Genomic DNA, 17,728 nt, shown 5'->3' with positions numbered 1-17,728 from the left:
CCTCCTGCTAAGGGTAGACAGCTGCTCGTTCCACCCCACCCCCCGCCTTAATTGGTTCTCCTCCCTTCCAACGGTGTTGAGGCGGGTGGGAACAGCAGGGGGTGAAGGTGCTGTGTTTAAAGAGGTGGAGTTATGCAGATCTAAAACGCGTGGATTGCAGCAGCAGCAAGCCGAAAAGTGCAGGCATGTAAGGGATCTAGAGGTTGACAACATGTGTTCTTAACGGGAGTCCAGGAGCTCATCTCCACAAATGGACTTTTCAGGATCCTTGGGTGGCTCCGTAGTTTGAAACCAATTCTGGTTATCGCTTCTCGGCCTTTTGGCTAAGATCAAGTGTAGTATCTGTTCTTATCAGTTTAATATCTGATACGTCCCCTATCTGGGGACCATATATTAAATGGATTTTTAGAACAGGGAGATGGAAAAAGAGCTTGCTCTGTCCACTCCACGCATTGACCTGGTATTGCAGTATCTCCAGGACCGGTGCACCCCTTCTTTAATGCAGTTTCTAAAATCAGAAAGAATTGAATTCAATGTTTTTTGTTCATTTTGCTTGTTTGTCGGATTTTGGGATGGACTCTTTGGCTTTGCTTTTCTTCTCCTCATTGGATTTTTCATGTTCAAAGTTGCAGAAGCCAGATTACAAGCTCATTTTGGTTCAACTTCATCAACTGTGCATTGCATTGCCATGTAATGTGATGCAATGCTATCTTTCTAGCTCTCCCTTTTTACTTCCTTTTGGATAAACAGACATATTAGGCAAGCATTTTGGAGCTTTCACCTAAATAACTACAGGTGGTGAGATAAGCTGCACAATATAATTGACCTTTCAGTATATTGTTGCACACACACCATCTATTTAGCAAATGCCCTTGTTATCAACAGCAGCCTTTTAAACTCACCTGAGCTAACAGGTATGTGCGCTGGTTACTCTGCTGCGCTTAAAATTTCTTTTTTGGTTTGCTACAATGCCTTTTCTGAAACGTTGTCTCCTTCTGCTGGAACACTGACTTCTTTCATTTAATGCCTGCAGACTATAAAAGAGAACCCAACCCAAAAAGTTTGGTTGATTAGTCTGTGGCATTCTGTTAAACTGTTGCTTATGGCGGTCTCTGTGAGCTTCTCAGCGACATTCAGCCAGCCAGGTATCCTGCCTGCAGTAGATGGAATGTGGCAATGGAACGCTGGCTGCGCGTGTCATAATAGGCTCTGAGCCTTTATATACCTGTGCACAGCAGCAGCCACCTTCAGTCTGCTGCTGGACAGCCAGCAGCAGCAGCAGCAGGAGAGGTATGTAATCAGGAGCCCTCCTGCTAAGGGTAGACAGCTGCTCGTTCCACCCCACCCCCCGCCTTAATTGGTTCTCCTCCCTTCCAACGGTGTTGAGGCGGGTGGGAACAGCAGGGGGTGAAGGTGCTGTGTTTAAAGAGGTGGAGTTATGCAGATCTAAAACGCGTGGATTGCAGCAGCAGCAAGCCGAAAAGTGCAGGCATGTAAGGGATCTAGAGGTTGACAACATGTCTTCTTAACGGGAGTCCAGGAGCTCATCTCCACAAATGGACTTTTCAGGATCCTTGGGTGGCTCCGTAGTTTGAAACCAATTCTGGTTATCGCTTCTCGGCCTTTTGGCTAAGATCAAGTGTAGTATCTGTTCTTATCAGTTTAATATCTGATACGTCCCCTATCTGGGGACCATATATTAAATGGATTTTTAGAACAGGGAGATGGAAAAAGAGCTTGCTCTGTCCACTCCACGCATTGACCTGGTATTGCAGTATCTCCAGGACCGGTGCACCCCTTCTTTAATGCAGTTTCTAAAATCAGAAAGAATTGAATTCAATGTTTTTTGTTCATTTTGCTTGTTTGTCGGATTTTGGGATGGACTCTTTGGCTTTGCTTTTCTTCTCCTCATTGGATTTTTCATGTTCAAAGTTGCAGAAGCCAGATTACAAGCTCATTTTGGTTCAACTTCAGCAACTGTGCATTGCATTGCCATGTAATGTAATGCAATGCTATCTTTCTAGCTCTCCCTTTTTACTTCCTTTTGGATAAACAGACATATTAGGCAAGCATTTTGGAGCTTTCACCTAAATAACTACAGGTGGTGAGATAAGCTGCACAATATAATTGACCTTTCAGTATATTGTTGCACACACACCATCTATTTAGCAAATGCCCTTGTTATCAACAGCAGCCTTTTAAACTCACCTGAGCTAACAGGTATGTGCGCTGGTTACTCTGCTGCGCTTAAAATTTCTTTTTTGGTTTGCTACAATGCCTTTTCTGAAACGTTGTCTCCTTCTGCTGGAACACTGACTTCTTTCATTTAATGCCTGCAGACTATAAAAGAGAACCCAACCCAAAAAGTTTGGTTGATTAGTCTGTGGCATTCTGTTAAACTGTTGCTTATGGCGGTCTCTGTGAGCTTCTCAGCGACATTCAGCCAGCCAGGTATCCTGCCTGCAGTAGATGGAATGTGGCAATGGAACGCTGGCTGCGCGTGTCATAATAGGCTCTGAGCCTTTATATACCTGTGCACAGCAGCAGCCACCTTCAGTCTGCTGCTGGACAGCCAGCAGCAGCAGCAGCAGGAGAGGTATGTAATCAGGAGCCCTCCTGCTAAGGGTAGACAGCTGCTCGTTCCACCCCACCCCCCGCCTTAATTGGTTCTCCTCCCTTCCAACGGTGTTGAGGCGGGTGGGAACAGCAGGGGGTGAAGGTGCTGTGTTTAAAGAGGTGGAGTTATGCAGATCTAAAACGCGTGGATTGCAGCAGCAGCAAGCCGAAAAGTGCAGGCATGTAAGGGATCTAGAGGTTGACAACATGTCTTCTTAACGGGAGTCCAGGAGCTCATCTCCACAAATGGACTTTTCAGGATCCTTGGGTGGCTCCGTAGTTTGAAACCAATTCTGGTTATCGCTTCTCGGCCTTTTGGCTAAGATCAAGTGTAGTATCTGTTCTTATCAGTTTAATATCTGATACGTCCCCTATCTGGGGACCATATATTAAATGGATTTTTAGAACAGGGAGATGGAAAAAGAGCTTGCTCTGTCCACTCCACGCATTGACCTGGTATTGCAGTATCTCCAGGACCGGTGCACCCCTTCTTTAATGCAGTTTCTAAAATCAGAAAGAATTGAATTCAATGTTTTTTGTTCATTTTGCTTGTTTGTCGGATTTTGGGATGGACTCTTTGGCTTTGCTTTTCTTCTCCTCATTGGATTTTTCATGTTCAAAGTTGCAGAAGCCAGATTACAAGCTCATTTTGGTTCAACTTCAGCAACTGTGCATTGCATTGCCATGTAATGTGATGCAATGCTATCTTTCTAGCTCTCCCTTTTTACTTCCTTTTGGATAAACAGACATATTAGGCAAGCATTTTGGAGCTTTCACCTAAATAACTACAGGTGGTGAGATAAGCTGCACAATATAATTGACCTTTCAGTATATTGTTGCACACACACCATCTATTTAGCAAATGCCCTTGTTATCAACAGCAGCCTTTTAAACTCACCTGAGCTAACAGGTATGTGCGCTGGTTACTCTGCTGCGCTTAAAATTTCTTTTTTGGTTTGCTACAATGCCTTTTCTGAAACGTTGTCTCCTTCTGCTGGAACACTGACTTCTTTCATTTAATGCCTGCAGACTATAAAAGAGAACCCAACCCAAAAAGTTTGGTTGATTAGTCTGTGGCATTCTGTTAAACTGTTGCTTATGGCGGTCTCTGTGAGCTTCTCAGCGACATTCAGCCAGCCAGGTATCCTGCCTGCAGTAGATGGAATGTGGCAATGGAACGCTGGCTGCGCGTGTCATAATAGGCTCTGAGCCTTTATATACCTGTGCACAGCAGCAGCCACCTTCAGTCTGCTGCTGGACAGCCAGCAGCAGCAGCAGCAGGAGAGGTATGTAATCAGGAGCCCTCCTGCTAAGGGTAGACAGCTGCTCGTTCCACCCCACCCCCCGCCTTAATTGGTTCTCCTCCCTTCCAACGGTGTTGAGGCGGGTGGGAACAGCAGGGGGTGAAGGTGCTGTGTTTAAAGAGGTGGAGTTATGCAGATCTAAAACGCGTGGATTGCAGCAGCAGCAAGCCGAAAAGTGCAGGCATGTAAGGGATCTAGAGGTTGACAACATGTCTTCTTAACGGGAGTCCAGGAGCTCATCTCCACAAATGGACTTTTCAGGATCCTTGGGTGGCTCCGTAGTTTGAAACCAATTCTGGTTATCGCTTCTCGGCCTTTTGGCTAAGATCAAGTGTAGTATCTGTTCTTATCAGTTTAATATCTGATACGTCCCCTATCTGGGGACCATATATTAAATGGATTTTTAGAACAGGGAGATGGAAAAAGAGCTTGCTCTGTCCACTCCACGCATTGACCTGGTATTGCAGTATCTCCAGGACCGGTGCACCCCTTCTTTAATGCAGTTTCTAAAATCAGAAAGAATTGAATTCAATGTTTTTTGTTCATTTTGCTTGTTTGTCGGATTTTGGGATGGACTCTTTGGTTTGCTTTTCTTCTCCTCATTGGATTTTTCATGTTCAAAGTTGCAGAAGCCAGATTACAAGCTCATTTTGGTTCAACTTCAGCAACTGTGCATTGCATTGCCATGTAATGTGATGCAATGCTATCTTTCTAGCTCTCCCTTTTTACTTCCTTTTGGATAAACAGACATATTAGGCAAGCATTTTGGAGCTTTCACCTAAATAACTACAGGTGGTGAGATAAGCTGCACAATATAATTGACCTTTCAGTATATTGTTGCACACACACCATCTATTTAGCAAATGCCCTTGTTATCAACAGCAGCCTTTTAAACTCACCTGAGCTAACAGGTATGTGCGCTGGTTACTCTGCTGCGCTTAAAATTTCTTTTTTGGTTTGCTACAATGCCTTTTCTGAAACGTTGTCTCCTTCTGCTGGAACACTGACTTCTTTCATTTAATGCCTGCAGACTATAAAAGAGAACCCAACCCAAAAAGTTTGGTTGATTAGTCTGTGGCATTCTGTTAAACTGTTGCTTATGGCGGTCTCTGTGAGCTTCTCAGCGACATTCAGCCAGCCAGGTATCCTGCCTGCAGTAGATGGAATGTGGCAATGGAACGCTGGCTGCGCGTGTCATAATAGGCTCTGAGCCTTTATATACCTGTGCACAGCAGCAGCCACCTTCAGTCTGCTGCTGGACAGCCAGCAGCAGCAGGAGAGGTATGTAATCAGGAGCCCTCCTGCTAAGGGTAGACAGCTGCTCGTTCCACCCCACCCCCCGCCTTAATTGGTTCTCCTCCCTTCCAACGGTGTTGAGGCGGGTGGGAACAGCAGGGGGTGAAGGTGCTGTGTTTAAAGAGGTGGAGTTATGCAGATCTAAAACGCGTGGATTGCAGCAGCAGCAAGCCGAAAAGTGCAGGCATGTAAGGGATCTAGAGGTTGACAACATGTCTTCTTAACGGGAGTCCAGGAGCTCATCTCCACAAATGGACTTTTCAGGATCCTTGGGTGGCTCCGTAGTTTGAAACCAATTCTGGTTATCGCTTCTCGGCCTTTTGGCTAAGATCAAGTGTAGTATCTGTTCTTATCAGTTTAATATCTGATACGTCCCCTATCTGGGGACCATATATTAAATGGATTTTTAGAACAGGGAGATGGAAAAAGAGCTTGCTCTGTCCACTCCACGCATTGACCTGGTATTGCAGTATCTCCAGGACCGGTGCACCCCTTCTTTAATGCAGTTTCTAAAATCAGAAAGAATTGAATTCAATGTTTTTTGTTCATTTTGCTTGTTTGTCGGATTTTGGGATGGACTCTTTGGCTTTGCTTTTCTTCTCCTCATTGGATTTTTCATGTTCAAAGTTGCAGAAGCCAGATTACAAGCTCATTTTGGTTCAACTTCAGCAACTGTGCATTGCATTGCCATGTAATGTGATGCAATGCTATCTTTCTAGCTCTCCCTTTTTACTTCCTTTTGGATAAACAGACATATTAGGCAAGCATTTTGGAGCTTTCACCTAAATAACTACAGGTGGTGAGATAAGCTGCACAATATAATTGACCTTTCAGTATATTGTTGCACACACACCATCTATTTAGCAAATGCCCTTGTTATCAACAGCAGCCTTTTAAACTCACCTGAGCTAACAGGTATGTGCGCTGGTTACTCTGCTGCGCTTAAAATTTCTTTTTTGGTTTGCTACAATGCCTTTTCTGAAACGTTGTCTCCTTCTGCTGGAACACTGACTTCTTTCATTTAATGCCTGCAGACTATAAAAGAGAACCCAACCCAAAAAGTTTGGTTGATTAGTCTGTGGCATTCTGTTAAACTGTTGCTTATGGCGGTCTCTGTGAGCTTCTCAGCGACATTCAGCCAGCCAGGTATCCTGCCTGCAGTAGATGGAATGTGGCAATGGAACGCTGGCTGCGCGTGTCATAATAGGCTCTGAGCCTTTATATACCTGTGCACAGCAGCAGCCACCTTCAGTCTGCTGCTGGACAGCCAGCAGCAGCAGCAGCAGGAGAGGTATGTAATCAGGAGCCCTCCTGCTAAGGGTAGACAGCTGCTCGTTCCACCCCACCCCCCCGCCTTAATTGGTTCTCCTCCCTTCCAACGGTGTTGAGGCGGGTGGGAACAGCAGGGGGTGAAGGTGCTGTGTTTAAAGAGGTGGAGTTATGCAGATCTAAAACGCGTGGATTGCAGCAGCAGCAAGCCGAAAAGTGCAGGCATGTAAGGGATCTAGAGGTTGACAACATGTCTTCTTAACGGGAGTCCAGGAGCTCATCTCCACAAATGGACTTTTCAGGATCCTTGGGTGGCTCCGTAGTTTGAAACCAATTCTGGTTATCGCTTCTCGGCCTTTTGGCTAAGATCAAGTGTAGTATCTGTTCTTATCAGTTTAATATCTGATACGTCCCCTATCAGGGGACCATATATTAAATGGATTTTTAGAACAGGGAGATGGAAAAAGAGCTTGCTCTGTCCACTCCACGCATTGACCTGGTATTGCAGTATCTCCAGGACCGGTGCACCCCTTCTTTAATGCAGTTTCTAAAATCAGAAAGAATTGAATTCAATGTTTTTTGTTCATTTTGCTTGTTTGTCGGATTTTGGGATGGACTCTTTGGCTTTGCTTTTCTTCTCCTCATTGGATTTTTCATGTTCAAAGTTGCAGAAGCCAGATTACAAGCTCATTTTGGTTCAACTTCAGCAACTGTGCATTGCATTGCCATGTAATGTGATGCAATGCTATCTTTCTAGCTCTCCCTTTTTACTTCCTTTTGGATAAACAGACATATTAGGCAAGCATTTTGGAGCTTTCACCTAAATAACTACAGGTGGTGAGATAAGCTGCACAATATAATTGACCTTTCAGTATATTGTTGCACACACACCATCTATTTAGCAAATGCCCTTGTTATCAACAGCAGCCTTTTAAACTCACCTGAGCTAACAGGTATGTGCGCTGGTTACTCTGCTGCGCTTAAAATTTCTTTTTTGGTTTGCTACAATGCCTTTTCTGAAACGTTGTCTCCTTCTGCTGGAACACTGACTTCTTTCATTTAATGCCTGCAGACTATAAAAGAGAACCCAACCCAAAAAGTTTGGTTGATTAGTCTGTGGCATTCTGTTAAACTGTTGCTTATGGCGGTCTCTGTGAGCTTCTCAGCGACATTCAGCCAGCCAGGTATCCTGCCTGCAGTAGATGGAATGTGGCAATGGAACGCTGGCTGCGCGTGTCATAATAGGCTCTGAGCCTTTATATACCTGTGCACAGCAGCAGCCACCTTCAGTCTGCTGCTGGACAGCCAGCAGCAGCAGCAGCAGGAGAGGTATGTAATCAGGAGCCCTCCTGCTAAGGGTAGACAGCTGCTCGTTCCACCCCACCCCCCGCCTTAATTGGTTCTCCTCCCTTCCAACGGTGTTGAGGCGGGTGGGAACAGCAGGGGGTGAAGGTGCTGTGTTTAAAGAGGTGGAGTTATGCAGATCTAAAACGCGTGGATTGCAGCAGCAGCAAGCCGAAAAGTGCAGGCATGTAAGGGATCTAGAGGTTGACAACATGTCTTCTTAACGGGAGTCCAGGAGCTCATCTCCACAAATGGACTTTTCAGGATCCTTGGGTGGCTCCGTAGTTTGAAACCAATTCTGGTTATCGCTTCTCGGCCTTTTGGCTAAGATCAAGTGCAGTGATCTAGCGGTTTCTGCCTTGGTCTTGGCTGGGAGGCGCTTGGGGTACCCGGCTCCTTGGCCTGGGGGGATCGCTACACTTATCGGTGGAGCTAAACCCCCCTGCTGCTATTAGGGAGTCGGATTAGTCCCTGGGCAACGAGAGGCGATCACCTTGTCACCACACATAGCTGTGGGGGGCAACTGTCGCCACACATAGCTGTGGTGGCAACATTTGGAGGATTAAAAGGAAAAAACGGAAGGAAAATGGATCGTTGAGATGGAGTTTTGGAAAAAGAAGAGATGCTTACGTTTTTTTGTGAAACGGGAGACGGAAGAAACTTTTTTGGAAGAAAAATGGATTCTGGAAATTTTGAGGAAATATGAAGTTTTGGAGAAGGATATCTACTGTATGCAAGAAATAAAGCAAGGTAAAGTTTGTGATGTGACTCTAGTTTCTGAGGAAAAGTGCATTCATTTTTTCAAAGGCTGGAGTGAAGAGGATTCTGGGAAAATTGGAGTAAGTGCATCATTCATGGGGAAACCGAAGAGTGTGATAATTTACATGGACAATCCGTTTGTGGAAATAGAGGAGATAATGGTTTTTTTGGAATCTAAATGTAAGATGGTAAAGTTTCAGAAATTATACAGGAACAAAGTTGGTATTTGGAACGGAAAGAGACGTTTTTTGGTGTGGACAACAGGAGAAGAAAATTTGCATAATGGGAGGATTATGGTAAACGGGAGTTCTGGGTATTGTTACATGGAAAGCAGCAAAGGAACTTTTGAAAAGAACTTTGGAGGACAAAAGGAAGATATTGGTGATAAAATGAAGAAGGAAGTTGATGCCATAATTATAGAGGAGAATAAGCAGGGAAAAGAAGTTGAAAGTTTAAAGGTGAAATTGAAGAAAAAGGTAACGGTACAGGAAAATTGTGGATCAAGGAAAGTATCTGGTGAAAAGAAAGAAGTAAAAGAGGAAAAGGGTAAAGTGTTGGAGAAGGTGGTGACTTTCAGAGATGATGAGGAAGAGTATGATAGGGAACAGATGCGGTTAGAGCATGAGGAGGAAGAAAAGAAGTTAAGGGGTTTTGTTGGGAGGAAAGTAAAAGAGAAAAAGGGGATATTTAGTTTGGGAAACCGGGTGAAGTAATGTCAGTGGTGATTTGTTTGGAAACTGTTGAAACTGCAAAGGAATTGTTATGTTTAACTTTATATATATTAATTCAAATGAAAAAATATAAATATAATATCTAAACACGATGATGGAACTAAAATCTTGAGTTTGGTGATATACGATTTAAGATTATAAAACTTAATTTCTGAGTGTTTGGAAAAAAAAAAAAATCTGTTCTTATCAGTTTAATATCTGATACGTCCCATATCTGGGGACCATATATTAAATGGATTTTTAGAACAGGGAGATGGAAAAAGAGCTTGCTCTGTCCACTCCACGCATTGACCTGGTATTGCAGTATCTCCAGGACCGGTGCACCCCTTCTTTAATGCAGTTTCTAAAATCAGAAAGAATTGAATTCAATGTTTTTTGTTCATTTTGCTTGTTTGTCGGATTTTGGGATGGACTCTTTGGCTTTGCTTTTCTTCTCCTCATTGGATTTTTCATGTTCAAAGTTGCAGAAGCCAGATTACAAGCTCATTTTGGTTCAACTTCAGCAACTGTGCATTGCATTGCCATGTAATGTGATGCAATGCTATCTTTCTAGCTCTCCCTTTTTACTTCCTTTTGGATAAACAGACATATTAGGCAAGCATTTTGGAGCTTTCACCTAAATAACTACAGGTGGTGAGATAAGCTGCACAATATAATTGACCTTTCAGTATATTGTTGCACACACACCATCTATTTAGCAAATGCCCTTGTTATCAACAGCAGCCTTTTAAACTCACCTGAGCTAACAGGTATGTGCGCTGGTTACTCTGCTGCGCTTAAAATTTCTTTTTTGGTTTGCTACAATGCCTTTTCTGAAACGTTGTCTCCTTCTGCTGGAACACTGACTTCTTTCATTTAATGCCTGCAGACTATAAAAGAGAACCCAACCCAAAAAGTTTGGTTGATTAGTCTGTGGCATTCTGTTAAACTGTTGCTTATGGCGGTCTCTGTGAGCTTCTCAGCGACATTCAGCCAGCCAGGTATCCTGCCTGCAGTAGATGGAATGTGGCAATGGAACGCTGGCTGCGCGTGTCATAATAGGCTCTGAGCCTTTATATACCTGTGCACAGCAGCAGCCACCTTCAGTCTGCTGCTGGACAGCCAGCAGCAGCAGCAGCAGGAGAGGTATGTAATCAGGAGCCCTCCTGCTAAGGGTAGACAGCTGCTCGTTCCACCCCACCCCCCGCCTTAATTGGTTCTCCTCGCTTCCAACGGTGTTGAGGCGGGTGGGAACAGCAGGGGGTGAAGGTGCTGTGTTTAAAGAGGTGGAGTTATGCAGATCTAAAACGCGTGGATTGCAGCAGCAGCAAGCCGAAAAGTGCAGGCATGTAAGGGATCTAGAGGTTGACAACATGTCTTCTTAACGGGAGTCCAGGAGCTCATCTCCACAAATGGACTTTTCAGGATCCTTGGGTGGCTCCGTAGTTTGAAACCAATTCTGGTTATCGCTTCTCGGCCTTTTGGCTAAGATCAAGTGTAGTATCTGTTCTTATCAGTTTAATATCTGATACGTCCCCTATCTGGGGACCATATATTAAATGGATTTTTAGAACAGGGAGATGGAAAAAGAGCTTGCTCTGTCCACTCCACGCATTGACCTGGTATTGCAGTATCTCCAGGACCGGTGCACCCCTTCTTTAATGCAGTTTCTAAAATCAGAAAGAATTGAATTCAATGTTTTTTGTTCATTTTGCTTGTTTGTCGGATTTTGGGATGGACTCTTTGGCTTTGCTTTTCTTCTCCTCATTGGATTTTTCATGTTCAAAGTTGCAGAAGCCAGATTACAAGCTCATTTTGGTTCAACTTCAGCAACTGTGCATTGCATTGCCATGTAATGTGATGCAATGCTATCTTTCTAGCTCTCCCTTTTTACTTCCTTTTGGATAAACAGACATATTAGGCAAGCATTTTGGAGCTTTCACCTAAATAACTACAGGTGGTGAGATAAGCTGCACAATATAATTGACCTTTCAGTATATTGTTGCACACACACCATCTATTTAGCAAATGCCCTTGTTATCAACAGCAGCCTTTTAAACTCACCTGAGCTAACAGGTATGTGCGCTGGTTACTCTGCTGCGCTTAAAATTTCTTTTTTGGTTTGCTACAATGCCTTTTCTGAAACGTTGTCTCCTTCTGCTGGAACACTGACTTCTTTCATTTAATGCCTGCAGACTATAAAAGAGAACCCAACCCAAAAAGTTTGGTTGATTAGTCTGTGGCATTCTGTTAAACTGTTGCTTATGGCGGTCTCTGTGAGCTTCTCAGCGACATTCAGCCAGCCAGGTATCCTGCCTGCAGTAGATGGAATGTGGCAATGGAACGCTGGCTGCGCGTGTCATAATAGGCTCTGAGCCTTTATATACCTGTGCACAGCAGCAGCCACCTTCAGTCTGCTGCTGGACAGCCAGCAGCAGCAGCAGCAGGAGAGGTATGTAATCAGGAGCCCTCCTGCTAAGGGTAGACAGCTGCTCGTTCCACCCCACCCCCCGCCTTAATTGGTTCTCCTCCCTTCCAACGATGTTGAGGCGGGTGGGAACAGCAGGGGGTGAAGGTGCTGTGTTTAAAGAGGTGGAGTTATGCAGATCTAAAACGCGTGGATTGCAGCAGCAGCAAGCCGAAAAGTGCAGGCATGTAAGGGATCTAGAGGTTGACAACATGTCTTCTTAACGGGAGTCCAGGAGCTCATCTCCACAAATGGACTTTTCAGGATCCTTGGGTGGCTCCGTAGTTTGAAACCAATTCTGGTTATCGCTTCTCGGCCTTTTGGCTAAGATCAAGTGTAGTATCTGTTCTTATCAGTTTAATATCTGATACGTCCCCTATCTGGGGACCATATATTAAATGGATTTTTAGAACAGGGAGATGGAAAAAGAGCTTGCTCTGTCCACTCCACGCATTGACCTGGTATTGCAGTATCTCCAGGACCGGTGCACCCCTTCTTTAATGCAGTTTCTAAAATCAGAAAGAATTGAATTCAATGTTTTTTGTTCATTTTGCTTGTTTGTCGGATTTTGGGATGGACTCTTTGGCTTTGCTTTTCTTCTCCTCATTGGATTTTTCATGTTCAAAGTTGCAGAAGCCAGATTACAAGCTCATTTTGGTTCAACTTCAGCAACTGTGCATTGCATTGCCATGTAATGTGATGCAATGCTATCTTTCTAGCTCTCCCTTTTTACTTCCTTTTGGATAAACAGACATATTAGGCAAGCATTTTGGAGCTTTCACCTAAATAACTACAGGTGGTGAGATAAGCTGCACAATATAATTGACCTTTCAGTATATTGTTGCACACACACCATCTATTTAGCAAATGCCCTTGTTATCAACAGCAGCCTTTTAAACTCACCTGAGCTAACAGGTATGTGCGCTGGTTACTCTGCTGCGCTTAAAATTTCTTTTTTGGTTTGCTACAATGCCTTTTCTGAAACGTTGTCTCCTTCTGCTGGAACACTGACTTCTTTCATTTAATGCCTGCAGACTATAAAAGAGAACCCAACCCAAAAAGTTTGGTTGATTAGTCTGTGGCATTCTGTTAAACTGTTGCTTATGGCGGTCTCTGTGAGCTTCTCAGCGACATTCAGCCAGCCAGGTATCCTGCCTGCAGTAGATGGAATGTGGCAATGGAACGCTGGCTGCGCGTGTCATAATAGGCTCTGAGCCTTTATATACCTGTGCACAGCAGCAGCCACCTTCAGTCTGCTGCTGGACAGCCAGCAGCAGCAGCAGCAGGAGAGGTATGTAATCAGGAGCCCTCCTGCTAAGGGTAGACAGCTGCTCGTTCCACCCCACCCCCCGCCTTAATTGGTTCTCCTCCCTTCCAACGGTGTTGAGGCGGGTGGGAACAGCAGGGGGTGAAGGTGCTGTGTTTAAAGAGGTGGAGTTATGCAGATCTAAAACGCGTGGATTGCAGCAGCAGCAAGCCGAAAAGTGCAGGCATGTAAGGGATCTAGAGGTTGACAACATGTCTTCTTAACGGGAGTCCAGGAGCTCATCTCCACAAATGGACTTTTCAGGATCCTTGGGTGGCTCCGTAGTTTGAAACCAATTCTGGTTATCGCTTCTCAGCCTTTTGGCTAAGATCAAGTGTAGTATCTGTTCTTATCAGTTTAATATCTGATACGTCCCCTATCTGGGGACCATATATTAAATGGATTTTTAGAACAGGGAGATGGAAAAAGAGCTTGCTCTGTCCACTCCACGCATTGACCTGGTATTGCAGTATCTCCAGGACCGGTGCACCCCTTCTTTAATGCAGTTTCTAAAATCAGAAAGAATTGAATTCAATGTTTTTTGTTCATTTTGCTTGTTTGTCGGATTTTGGGATGGACTCTTTGGCTTTGCTTTTCTTCTCCTCATTGGATTTTTCATGTTCAAAGTTGCAGAAGCCAGATTACAAGCTCATTTTGGTTCAACTTCAGCAACTGTGCATTGCATTGCCATGTAATGTGATGCAATGCTATCTTTCTAGCTCTCCCTTTTTACTTCCTTTTGGATAAACAGACATATTAGGCAAGCATTTTGGAGCTTTCACCTAAATAACTACAGGTGGTGAGATAAGCTGCACAATATAATTGACCTTTCAGTATATTGTTGCACACACACCATCTATTTAGCAAATGCCCTTGTTATCAACAGCAGCCTTTTAAACTCACCTGAGCTAACAGGTATGTGCGCTGGTTACTCTGCTGCGCTTAAAATTTCTTTTTTGGTTTGCTACAATGCCTTTTCTGAAACGTTGTCTCCTTCTGCTGGAACACTGACTTCTTTCATTTAATGCCTGCAGACTATAAAAGAGAACCCAACCCAAAAAGTTTGGTTGATTAGTCTGTGGCATTCTGTTAAACTGTTGCTTATGGCGGTCTCTGTGAGCTTCTCAGCGACATTCAGCCAGCCAGGTATCCTGCCTGCAGTAGATGGAATGTGGCAATAGAACGCTGGCTGCGCGTGTCATAATAGGCTCTGAGCCTTTATATACCTGTGCACAGCAGCAGCCACCTTCAGTCTGCTGCTGGACAGCCAGCAGCAGCAGCAGCAGGAGAGGTATGTAATCAGGAGCCCTCCTGCTAAGGGTAGACAGCTGCTCGTTCCACCCCACCCCCCGCCTTAATTGGTTCTCCTCCCTTCCAACGGTGTTGAGGCGGGTGGGAACAGCAGGGGGTGAAGGTGCTGTGTTTAAAGAGGTGGAGTTATGCAGATCTAAAACGCGTGGATTGCAGCAGCAGCAAGCCGAAAAGTGCAGGCATGTAAGGGATCTAGAGGTTGACAACATGTCTTCTTAACGGGAGTCCAGGAGCTCATCTCCACAAATGGACTTTTCAGGATCCTTGGGTGGCTCCGTAGTTTGAAACCAATTCTGGTTATCGCTTCTCGGCCTTTTGGCTAAGATCAAGTGTAGTATCTGTTCTTATCAGTTTAATATCTGATACGTCCCCTATCTGGGGACCATATATTAAATGGATTTTTAGAACAGGGAGATGGAAAAAGAGCTTGCTCTGTCCACTCCACGCATTGACCTGGTATTGCAGTATCTCCAGGACCGGTGCACCCCTTCTTTAATGCAGTTTCTAAAATCAGAAAGAATTGAATTCAATGTTTTTTGTTCATTTTGCTTGTTTGTCGGATTTTGGGATGGACTCTTTGGCTTTGCTTTTCTTCTCCTCATTGGATTTTTCATGTTCAAAGTTGCAGAAGCCAGATTACAAGCTCATTTTGGTTCAACTTCAGCAACTGTGCATTGCATTGCCATGTAATGTGATGCAATGCTATCTTTCTAGCTCTCCCTTTTTACTTCCTTTTGGATAAACAGACATATTAGGCAAGCTTTTTGGAGCTTTCACCTAAATAACTACAGGTGGTGAGATAAGCTGCACAATATAATTGACCTTTCAGTATATTGTTGCACACACACCATCTATTTAGCAAATGCCCTTGTTATCAACAGCAGCCTTTTAAACTCACCTGAGCTAACAGGTATGTGCGCTGGTTACTCTGTTGCGCTTAAAATTTCTTTTTTGGTTTGCTACAATGCCTTTTCTGAAACGTTGTCTCCTTCTGCTGGAACACTGACTTCTTTCATTTAATGCCTGCAGACTATAAAAGAGAACCCAACCCAAAAAGTTTGGTTGATTAGTCTGTGGCATTCTGTTAAACTGTTGCTTATGGCGGTCTCTGTGAGCTTCTCAGCGACATTCAGCCAGCCAGGTATCCTGCCTGCAGTAGATGGAATGTGGCAATGGAACGCTGGCTGCGCGTGTCATAATAGGCTCTGAGCCTTTATATACCTGTGCACAGCAGCAGCCACCTTCAGTCTGCTGCTGGACAGCCAGCAGCAGCAGCAGCAGGAGAGGTATGTAATCAGGAGCCCTCCTGCTAAGGGTAGACAGCTGCTCGTTCCACCCCACCCCCCGCCTTAATTGGTTCTCCTCCCTTCCAACGGTGTTGAGGCGGGTGGGAACAGCAGGGGGTGAAGGTGCTGTGTTTAAAGAGGTGGAGTTATGCAGATCTAAAACGCGTGGATTGCAGCAGCAGCAAGCCGAAAAGTGCAGGCATGTAAGGGATCTAGAGGTTGACAACATGTCTTCTTAACGGGAGTCCAGGAGCTCATCTCCACAAATGGACTTTTCAGGATCCTTGGGTGGCTCCGTAGTTTGAAACCAATTCTGGTTATCGCTTCTCGGCCTTTTGGCTAAGATCAAGTGTAGTATCTGTTCTTATCAGTTTAATATCTGATACGTCCCCTATCTGGGGACCATATATTAAATGGATTTTTAGAACAGGGAGATGGAAAAAGAGCTTGCTCTGTCCACTCCACGCATTGACCTGGTATTGCAGTATCTCCAGGACCGGTGCACCCCTTCTTTAATGCAGTTTCTAAAATCAGAAAGAATTGAATTCAATGTTTTTTGTTCATTTTGCTTGTTTGTCGGATTTTGGGATGGACTCTTTGGCTTTGCTTTTCTTCTCCTCATTGGATTTTTCATGTTCAAAGTTGCAGAAGCCAGATTACAAGCTCATTTTGGTTCAACTTCAGCAACTGTGCATTGCATTGCCATGTAATGTGATGCAATGCTATCTTTCTAGCTCTCCCTTTTTACTTCCTTTTGGATAAACAGACATATTAGGCAAGCATTTTGGAGCTTTCACCTAAATAACTACAGGTGGTGAGATAAGCTGCACAATATAATTGACCTTTCAGTATATTGTTGCACACACACCATCTATTTAGCAAATGCCCTTGTTATCAACAGCAGCCTTTTAAACTCACCTGAGCTAACAGGTATGTGCGCTGGTTACTCTGCTGCGCTTAAAATTTCTTTTTTGGTTTGCTACAATGCCTTTTCTGAAACGTTGTCTCCTTCTGCTGGAACACTGACTTCTTTCATTTAATGCCTGCAGACTATAAAAGAGAACCCAACCCAAAAAGTTTGGTTGATTAGTCTGTGGCATTCTGTTAAACTGTTGCTTATGGCGGTCTCTGTGAGCTTCTCAGCGACATTCAGCCAGCCAGGTATCCTGCCTGCAGTAGATGGAATGTGGCAATGGAACGCTGGCTGCGCGTGTCATAATAGGCTCTGAGCCTTTATATACCTGTGCACAGCAGTAGCCACCTTCAGTCTGCTGCTGGACAGCCAGCAGCAGCAGCAGCAGGAGAGGTATGTAATCAGGAGCCCTCCTGCTAAGGGTAGACAGCTGCTCGTTCCACCCCACCCCCCGCCTTAATTGGTTCTCCTCCCTTCCAACGGTGTTGAGGCGGGTGGGAACAGCAGGGGGTGAAGGTGCTGTGTTTAAAGAGGTGGAGTTATGCAGATCTAAAACGCGTGGATTGCAGCAGCAGCAAGCCGAAAAGTGCAGGCATGTAAGGGATCTAGAGGTTGACAACATGTCTTCTTAACGGGAGTCCAGGAGCTCATCTCCACAAATGGACTTTTCAGGATCCTTGGGTGGCTCCGTAGTTTGAAACCAATTCTGGTTATCGCTTCTCGGCCTTTTGGCTAAGATCAAGTGTAGTATCTGTTCTTATCAGTTTAATATCTGATAGGTCCCCTATCTGGGGACCATATATTAAATGGATTTTTAGAACAGGGAGATGGAAAAAGAGCTTGCTCTGTCCACTCCACGCATTGACCTGGTATTGCAGTATCTCCAGGACCGGTGCACCCCTTCTTTAATGCAGTTTCTAAAATCAGAAAGAATTGAATTCAATGTTTTTTGTTCATTTTGCTTGTTTGTCGGATTTTGGGATGGACTCTTTGGCTTTGCTTTTCTTCTCCTCATTGGATTTTTCATGTTCAAAGTTGCAGAAGCCAGATTACAAGCTCATTTTGGTTCAACTTCAGCAACTGTGCATTGCATTGCCATGTAATGTGATGCAATGCTATCTTTCTAGCTCTCCCTTTTTACTTCCTT

At 44.4% G+C, this 17,728-nt stretch overlaps 13 non-coding genes across 13 annotated transcripts; all 13 read left to right on the top strand.

Annotated features, from left to right (window-relative positions):
• Window positions 1–303: 303 nt before the first annotated feature.
• Window positions 304–494, top strand: LOC141235010 (U2 spliceosomal RNA). The gene has a single exon (XR_012300869.1). It is a non-coding gene; the product is annotated as a U2 spliceosomal RNA (small nuclear RNA).
• A 1,115-nt stretch (window positions 495–1,609) lies between these two features.
• On the top strand, window positions 1,610–1,800 carry LOC141235009 (U2 spliceosomal RNA). The gene has a single exon (XR_012300868.1). It is a non-coding gene; the product is annotated as a U2 spliceosomal RNA (small nuclear RNA).
• Window positions 1,801–2,915: 1,115 nt separating this feature from the next.
• On the top strand, window positions 2,916–3,106 carry LOC141235008 (U2 spliceosomal RNA). Its single transcript, XR_012300867.1, has one exon. It is a non-coding gene; the product is annotated as a U2 spliceosomal RNA (small nuclear RNA).
• A 1,115-nt stretch (window positions 3,107–4,221) lies between these two features.
• LOC141235006 (U2 spliceosomal RNA) lies at window positions 4,222–4,412 on the top strand. Its single transcript, XR_012300865.1, has one exon. It is a non-coding gene; the product is annotated as a U2 spliceosomal RNA (small nuclear RNA).
• A 1,108-nt stretch (window positions 4,413–5,520) lies between these two features.
• LOC141235005 (U2 spliceosomal RNA) lies at window positions 5,521–5,711 on the top strand. Its single transcript, XR_012300864.1, has one exon. It is a non-coding gene; the product is annotated as a U2 spliceosomal RNA (small nuclear RNA).
• Window positions 5,712–6,827: 1,116 nt separating this feature from the next.
• On the top strand, window positions 6,828–7,018 carry LOC141235082 (U2 spliceosomal RNA). The gene has a single exon (XR_012300938.1). It is a non-coding gene; the product is annotated as a U2 spliceosomal RNA (small nuclear RNA).
• A 2,445-nt stretch (window positions 7,019–9,463) lies between these two features.
• LOC141235335 (U2 spliceosomal RNA) lies at window positions 9,464–9,648 on the top strand. Its single transcript, XR_012301178.1, has one exon. It is a non-coding gene; the product is annotated as a U2 spliceosomal RNA (small nuclear RNA).
• A 1,115-nt stretch (window positions 9,649–10,763) lies between these two features.
• LOC141235004 (U2 spliceosomal RNA) lies at window positions 10,764–10,954 on the top strand. The gene has a single exon (XR_012300863.1). It is a non-coding gene; the product is annotated as a U2 spliceosomal RNA (small nuclear RNA).
• Window positions 10,955–12,069: 1,115 nt separating this feature from the next.
• On the top strand, window positions 12,070–12,260 carry LOC141235003 (U2 spliceosomal RNA). Its single transcript, XR_012300862.1, has one exon. It is a non-coding gene; the product is annotated as a U2 spliceosomal RNA (small nuclear RNA).
• A 1,115-nt stretch (window positions 12,261–13,375) lies between these two features.
• Window positions 13,376–13,566, top strand: LOC141235183 (U2 spliceosomal RNA). The gene has a single exon (XR_012301037.1). It is a non-coding gene; the product is annotated as a U2 spliceosomal RNA (small nuclear RNA).
• Window positions 13,567–14,681: 1,115 nt separating this feature from the next.
• On the top strand, window positions 14,682–14,872 carry LOC141235002 (U2 spliceosomal RNA). Its single transcript, XR_012300861.1, has one exon. It is a non-coding gene; the product is annotated as a U2 spliceosomal RNA (small nuclear RNA).
• Window positions 14,873–15,987: 1,115 nt separating this feature from the next.
• On the top strand, window positions 15,988–16,178 carry LOC141235001 (U2 spliceosomal RNA). Its single transcript, XR_012300860.1, has one exon. It is a non-coding gene; the product is annotated as a U2 spliceosomal RNA (small nuclear RNA).
• A 1,115-nt stretch (window positions 16,179–17,293) lies between these two features.
• On the top strand, window positions 17,294–17,484 carry LOC141235185 (U2 spliceosomal RNA). Its single transcript, XR_012301039.1, has one exon. It is a non-coding gene; the product is annotated as a U2 spliceosomal RNA (small nuclear RNA).
• The last annotated feature ends 244 nt before the right edge of the window (window positions 17,485–17,728 follow it).

Source organism: Phyllobates terribilis, unplaced genomic scaffold (assembly GCF_046119375.1).
Source record: "Phyllobates terribilis strain yellow unplaced genomic scaffold, ASM4611937v1 Scaffold_650__1_contigs__length_881393, whole genome shotgun sequence".
Lineage (NCBI taxonomy): Eukaryota > Metazoa > Chordata > Amphibia > Anura > Dendrobatidae > Phyllobates > Phyllobates terribilis.
This window is presented reverse-complemented; position numbering and strand designations above follow the sequence as displayed.